The sequence below is a fragment of the Asterias rubens genome, chromosome 10 (genome assembly GCF_902459465.1).
Source record: "Asterias rubens chromosome 10, eAstRub1.3, whole genome shotgun sequence".
NCBI lineage: Eukaryota > Metazoa > Echinodermata > Asteroidea > Forcipulatida > Asteriidae > Asterias > Asterias rubens.
In genome coordinates this window covers 13,367,918-13,376,383 of record NC_047071.1, presented here as the reverse complement: position 1 = coordinate 13,376,383, position 8,466 = coordinate 13,367,918, and positions in this window count along the sequence as shown.

The following is an 8,466-nucleotide window of genomic DNA, read 5'->3' as shown; positions in this document are numbered from 1 at the left end:
ACGTCAGCAATCGAAATTCCTTTTATACACACATAATTTATTTTTGCAGAACTGGACAAGATTAATGGAATCTTTGGACACAACTGCTGTATGTATCCTTTATATGCCTACACTTCTATGTTTCTTTTTATTAAAGACCAACTTGAACGAAATCACTAAAACAAATTTGATAATTTATATCACAGGCATGTTACTCGGGTGGGATTCGAACCCACGACCCTTGCAATTCTAGAGGTGTCTTACCAATTATACTATACCGAGGTTGCCCGGTAGCTAAGAGATTTAGAGATTTAACATCTCATATAATATTTTATCCTTGTTGAATAATGCCCGTGTTTTGGAATTGTGCGTTCCTTCCGGTGGTGTTTGTGTATGAATCACTGTTGGTTTGTGATGTGATACTTTTTTGTAGTGTCTCTACGTTTGATTCAATATCGGGCCTCGTCCCATTGCTTTGAGTTTGCCTTTGACAACCTCGACTTTGTTGATGATATCGAGGGTAAATGATGCATTTTGATTCGCGTTAATGAAAGTTTTGTTGTTTAATTCAGTTCTCTGCATAACATAATGCGCATAAGCTTTTACGCAACACATGTGCTTGTTTAGGGGCCACCTTTTTTGCAAGTTCGTAGAAGTGGTCTCCATATCACATGTTAAAACGTCAAACTTTACCAGTCTTCGACCAATCAAAGTGCAGAAACTCACCAATGTATTTATTACTTGAAAGTTTATAAACATTGAGTCTGCTTTTCCAGTTAATTTCAGTCAAATTTGCAAACTGTTCGAACAAAATTTTCATCCGTGTACTTTGTTGCTGTATATACGTTTGTTGTTCATCCCACACAACTATAGATTTGTAATGGTCTATATATATATAACAAGTAGGAAATGACTAACAAAAATGCACAAACCATAGCGGCAGGCTACATCTAAATCCTGGTCAATGACTTAACAGGAAACATAAATTGTATTGGAATTTGGTCATTCCTTGCTTGATTAACTTCCCCTTTTGTGCCACGGTCAGGAACCAGTGGTTTTATAGGATTGTTTTCACAGTTAAATTTAGTCAAGTGGAAGAAGAATTTACTAACAATTTAAAGAATGTCTGTACAACAATCGTATGCAGATGAAATTACAATTGGATTGCCAAACCAAAGTATTCGTGATTGATTGATTTATTTATTCATAAACGCACCACAACAGAAATGGCCGCCAAGTTCTTTTTTTAATAAAATTCCCACTGTTCCACGCACAATTTAAAGGAAACATTGCCTTGGATCGGTCGAGTTGGTATTTGAAAAGCGTTTGTAACCGTTTGTTATAAAATGCATATGGTTAAAAAGATGTTTAAAAAGTAGAACACAATGATCCAAACACATTTGCCTCGAAATTGCGTGGTTTTCCTTTTACTTTGCGAACTAACACGGTCGGCCATTTATGGGAGTCAAAAAATTTGACTCCCATAAATGGCCAACCCTGTTTGTCGACGAGGTAAAAGGAAAACCATGCAATTTCGAGTGATACTTGTGTGGATCATTATATTCTACTTTTAAAATATTATGCATTCTATAACAAACGGTTACATACGCTTTTCAAAGACCAACTCGACCGATCCAAGGCAACGTGTTCCTTTAAGACATTGAGCATGTATAATATTAGTGATTTTGTTAAATAGTTTATTAATAGAACCACTTTCACAAGAAAACGCAAGTGTGTAAATGAACAATAGTTTTTTAACCATGTAACCGGCGCTACTTGCCCATACTATTTTCGGAAGGATCAATCATCATTTTAGGTTTGTTTAATCTCACTTTGATTAAGTTTCTTAATGTCAAAAGAAAATCCATGCGGTCCCCAGAATCAATTCGCCTGATATAGCTTAAAAAAACAAAACTTAAGGGAGATACACCTTAATCACTCTTAAAATTAATGGCAATGGATAAATTATATAAGAAGCTATATACAGCAGCTATTAATGGTATCATAGAGTAAGATGGTATCAAGCATTTTGAGAAACATTTCATTTCGATGTAGTGGTTATGTTCCCCGATTGAATCTGAGAAGGGTTACTGTCCGTAACGTTTATCAGATTACGTGTTCCTCTGTGGTTGTATTTTCCTGCGTGGACATATTACATTCACCCGGATCTCAAAAACGCGACTGATAAGGTTTTGAAATGAAATTTTAACAGGTTAGTTTTATGTTAAATAAAATCCACATTTTTGTTAAGGATTAGAACAATCGACAGTTAAAAAAGGGCCTACTTTGCCTTTAACATAACTTGTTATTTAAAGGCTTGTGATAATTTACCTTTTTCCGTTTAAAGACACTATTGGTAATTGTCAAAGACCAGCATTTCCACTTGGTGTATCTCAACACATATGCAAAAAATAACAAGCCTGTGAAAATTTGAGCTCAAAATTGGTCGTCGAAGTTGCGAGATGATAATGAAAACAAAAACACCCTTGTCACACGAAGTGGTGTGCTTTCAGATGCTTGATTTCGAGACCTAAAAATCTAATTCTGAGGTCTAGAAATCAAACTCGTGGAAATTACTTCCTTTTCTCGGAAACTACGATACAGAGGGAGCCGTTTCTCACAATGTTTTATACTATCAACCTGTCCCCATTTACTTGTTACCAAGTGAGGTCTTACGCTAACAAATAGTTTGAGTAATACTAATAGTGTCCACTGCATGCCTTCAACAAAGTCTGACTTTAGTACCCGATTTGATGACTTGACGCATCAAGCTCAAATTCAAGTTGCATCATGAGAGAATCTGGGCGTATACTGTCTGTTCCTTAACTGGACTTGCCGCCAAGTCTTTCGAGCTTCCAGAAGCACCAGCCTTCATTTCCAAATCAGCATACACAACACCAGAGTCTGGCTCCCCAACGTCATCCCTCTTGACAATACTGTACCCATTCTTATCAAGCCCCCACAATACAGTCGACAGTAGTTTCTTCTTTGAACGAGGAGTGGGCTGCGCGTATAAGCCGTCTGTCGGTATAGACTTGTTATCAGTCGCTGGCTTTCTGATGCGATTGGGAGTTGCGTACAAAGGAACGTATGACTTTGGGAAGAACAAGTCTGCATCTGCAGTTTGAGGTACACCACGTCTAGGCTTATTAGGGGATGCGTATACAGGGTTAGCTGATGGGGTACTTGCAGGTGAGGACAGATGCAAGTTGGTCGACTGCCCTGCAGAAGTTTGAGCCTCCAAGTTGCTCGACTGCTCCTTGTGAGGTTTATTAGGAATTTCCTCATAGGTATTTCCTCGCTCGGTCATTGGATAGTCCTCACGAGGTATTGACCTCTTGTTTCTCCTACGACACATGCAGCATAATATGACAATTGTTATGGCAAAGAATAGAACAAGAGTTGCTGAAATGGTGGCGATGATTAGCGTGATGGGTATTGGGGCTTCTGCAGGGGAGGTGATGGGCTGCCGGGTGGTGCTGAGTTCAGAGCCGGCGGTGGACTGCTGGGTAGCGTTTAGTTCAGTCGGTACGGTCGAATTTGTGTCAGTCGACACAATGTCCGAAAAAGTCGTTTGTTCTTTAGTTGTACTCAACATTGTACTCGCCTGTTCATTTAATATAACCAAAGCTGTTGAGTTGGCCGCTAGTCCATTAGGTGTAGTAACAACACAAATCACTGTGATGTCTTCTTGTATGTCAGGAATCACCACTGATGTTCTATCGTCGGATACCATGTAGCGATCCTGAGGGAGATTTCCCCCAGTGTTGGTATTCTGTATATACCATCCATAACCAATACTCGGTTCTCCATATCCATCGCAAAACAAAGATGTTCCATCCCCTTGTAAGACGGCCGACGATGAGGGCGTGACTAGAGCTGTGGGTAGAATCCTCAGTGGTTGTACCGAGCACTGTCTCGCCTCCTTTAAGGCGGGGGTCGTCATGGCGCAGATGAAATCCATGCCATTATCTTCAGCACGCAGTTGGTATTGAAATGCTATGTAAGAAGCAGTGGGCCCGACCAAGACCTCATCTGAGATGGCTCTCCTGTAAGCAACTTGAGGTGGTGGGTTACCAGCTACGGCTTCACATTTTAGAAGCACAGTGTCTCCCACTTCGTAGGTAACCGCTCCTGACTCCACACTGCACACCGGCGACTGGGGACTAGGTGGACTGAACACTGTGAGGTTAGAGCTCCCAGCATTCGTAGCCAAACCTCCTTTAAATGCATATTGGCAAAAATAAATCCCGCTGTCTGACACCCTGACGTCTGCCAGTCTCAAGTTGAATTGTTCTAAGTTCACATCGCCAATAACGGACAGTCGAGACTTCAAGGCGTCCGGTACCCGCCGGTAGATAACTCTATTGTTACTCAAATAGAGTCTGGCCTCCCTATAGTACCAATAAACTGTCCTCTCACCGACGTCACGAAAATCGCAACTGAAGATGACAGTTTCGCCAACTTGAGCAAAGATCTGACTTTGAGGGCCTTCTTCCAATGTAATTGCTTCAGCACTTTTAAATTGGAAAGTCACCGCAGCGAGCAGCACCACTGCTGCAAAACTAGTCCACATCTTATCACGATATCTCTTCGTCAACTGTTTTTGTCTTCCAAACTGTTCTCTAAAATCGACTTCTTTGATGATGTGGTGACATCTCTTCTCGACTGGTTATATTATTTTCAAAACTAAAGTTTTTCGTCTTCAACTGTTTTTCTTTCAAAACGGTTTGGTTCTCTCAAAGCGACATTCGTTTATGGTGTGGTAACATCTCTCCTCGATTGATTGTTAACACTGTAAGTTGTTCGTCTCTTTCCTCGACATCTCTTCGTCAACTGTGTTTTTCCCAAACTGTCTCTTAATGCGACTTCTTTAATTCTGTGGCGATATCTTTTTTCGACTGAATATAATTTTCAAACTGTAGGTTGTTCTTCAACTGTAATAGTAGGCCTAGTCCACATCTTTCCGTGCACAATATCTCTTCGTCAGCTTCGTTGATGATAATGTTGACATCTCTTCTGGACTGTATTTCCAAACTGTAAATTATTCGTGAACTGCTTAATTTTCCTAACTTTTTCTTTCTAAGCCGACTCACTTAATGATCTTCTCAACTTAATATCTGTCATAACTTGTTCTGCGGAGGCGGCTGTTTTCAACTATGCGTAAAGTTGGAATGTTTAATTGTGTTTAAAACCTTGAGCTATTTGTTTGTTTCCTATGGTTGGTCTCAATCCGGGGGTGACACAAATATCTCGGTTCCTATATTTGTCATTGCCCCCTCAATATATACGTCACCTCTGACCACAGAAGAATTCAATGATCTGGTAGAAAGGGTTTTATCGGTTCGTCAAAGTCAACAGAAAGCCGACGTCACCGAAAATTTAATGAATACAATAATAATTATAACCAATAAATATATATGGTAAAACTTTGGTTTTCTAGTGTTTACAGATTTGCTCTCCGTTTCCATGAACAAATTTCTGTGGTTTAATATTATTTTTTTAATTTCGGTCAAGCCATTCCAGCCTCGGTAACACTAGTTTATAATGTGTAAGTAAAACAAAGTACAATTGGTGCGAAAAGGGGGGGGGGGTCCAACCTTAATAAAATATATTATGTCATGTTTTCAGAGAATTTGTTTTTATTTTAAGGTTTTTTTAAACGTTAAGGCAGTTTAAGACCAATGTTGATTAAAATAAATGAACAAGCAAACATTTTTCATGAGTGTGGGACTTGACAACTTCTCTTTTGAAAAGTTTGACTTGTCTCTACAAAATACAACATGTGCTTATTGGTCAACAACGAGTACAAGATGTTGCATGTATTTAAAATCCTACAAACTTGTTTCTATTTCCATGTTTGATAGGTCAACATCTCGACTGTAGGCATGTATAGCTGAAATGCGTCGTTGTGTCGTGCTTTCCGGTACCTGCCTGTCTCAGTATGGCCGCATGAGTACCGTATTGGTTAGACTTGTGGACAAGTCGTTAAATCGGCCCCACGCGCTGGCACGAGAGCAGTGATCTCGCGAGACCACTATCTCAGCGCGTGGGCCGATTTAACGACTTGTCCACAAGTCTACGTATTGGTAGGCTATTGCAGTACAAGGACACGTCCGGACACGCGGTCTAACCGTAATGTGAATCAACTGCCCACAACCGTTCATACGATGCCGTCTGCAAACAGTGGTTCGGGGCTGTGCATTTTTGAGAGTTGCGACAACTTGCGGTTAGAATAAAATGTTTGGTTCTAAAACTCATTTGCGCAGTCAGGGTACCAGACTAGACTGCACATTGGGTTATGCGACATTTTAGAGGAATTCAATTTGTGGTACAACCCACTAAGATCGTCGGTCTTATTGAAACCTTGTAGGCATTTAATAATATAAGATTTGACAGCCAAGGAAAAGAGGTACATTGTACACATTCTGACCTATTGTGACACAGGGGTTGTTGAGTTTTTTTTTATAATAATAACTTAGGCCCTGAAAAAGAGCCCTGGTTGTATTTGCCGAGAGATGTTGGGCCTTTTTTCAAGATTCATGCTCGGACTCGAAGGAGGATGATCACATAGTAATTTAATTAAAAATATTATGCATTTTTATTTCAGTTCAAGCGATTTCAAGTAATACATACAATTTAATGACTGAAATTGAACTTTAAGAGTTAATAACAAGAATAGTGTACATTAATCAGTTATGCGCCATGTTTGCAATACATGAAGCTCATATTAATGGATGCCAAATTATCAAAACAGACAGTTACCATAGTTACAATTGATTACAGGGTGAAACAACAATAACTCAGTAATCAGCAAAGCAATGCCAGCAATAACTTTTAAACTGTAATACTGTTGATACAAACTATTTTAAAGGAAGGTATACGTTTTGCACTCTTTTAATTAATGTTCATAAAAGCTTAATTTTATTGGTAAGATGTATGTTGCAGCTTTTGATAGTTTAAAATATGTTGAGAATAATTTCACTTTGCAGTTATGTGGTTATGGAAAACAATATCAGGGCCCAATTTCATAGAGCTGCTTAAGCAAAATATTTGCTTGAGCACGAAAATAGCTTGCTTATTTTACACATGTTACTGGCAAAAATTTCATGCCATGTACGTTGCTTGTGACTAATATTTAGCTGTTGTTTACTTAGCATAACAATTGAGTGGAGTCTCAGCCGGTAATCTGATTTTACAAAGCAAAGATTGTTTTGCTTAAGCAAAATTTTTTGCTTAAGCAGCTCTATGAAGTTGGGCACAGTTGTTATCCCTCAAAATTTGAATCTGAGATACGTCACTGTCAGAAACGTTTCTCAGAGTTGTATATTCCAATTCCGGATTATTCTTCCTGCGTGGACATAACCGATCCGGATTAAAAAAAAACGCGATCACCCTTTGAAAATTATATTTACACATGTTTGTTGCATTATGTATACAATCTACATTTATATAGGTTAAAACAATGGAACGGTTCAAAAAACCAACGGTATATACTTTCAATCTAAATCTCTAAGTGCAATCTCAACAAAATGGCGTCAAGCTTGTCTTATAAAAACCGTTTCCCGATAGTCACTGTGTAGATTAATTGCTACGATAAATATATTTAATTAAGCTGTGCTGTGTAAAGATATATTTTGCCATTAATAATGTATTATTTGATAAAAACGTCAGGTCATTAACTTTTTATTTGCTCCGAGACCATGGCATGTGCCTATTTTTGTTCAGAAGCAGTTTGTAACAGCTAAAAGAACTTTATCATTATTTTTTGTAATTTAAAAAATTGACAAAATATTGCACTTACTTATAAACAACCCAAAAATGCATCGATATATACAAGACAGTTTGCATTTTTTGTTTACCCTCTGGTATTCAAACGAATACTTTCTTTTGATGAGCAAGAAAAAGCGGAACTACAACCAGCATTTTGTGGAGAACATACATTGTAAAACGACTACAGTATACTGTTTGTTTTTCTTCTGCAGTATTCTTTTTGGCACTAAAGGTTTTCACTCGAAAAAAATGTAGTTTCAACTTCGTTGTTAACTTTGAAGGAATCAAAGAAATTATCAGAGAAATTATCCGAGAACCTATTTAGCAATGAGTTTTCTTCAATCGGAGTTAAAAATCATAAGCCTAAACAGATCGTTACAGGAGTTGATTAAAGATGCTATGTCAGATTTTTTGAGTGAATGGTATTTCAAAGAGTATCACCCGCTCTAACGAAAACAAGTGTAACTGTTACTTTTAATGGTCAGGAACCATGACAACAATTTAAAACGTTTCGTATAAAACACATAAGAATTGGTCACGTGATTGTCGGGATCCCGACAAAAACTAATTTTGAGCAGTTTATTTCACTGCTACTAATAATTGGCGGACTTTTTCGAGCAATGGCTCAAATGAAAGCTTGTAACTTTCTCGACCCCCATCTAAATACCTATTGAATTTTAAATCAAAATTTTGGGGTCAAATCGGCCAAAAATG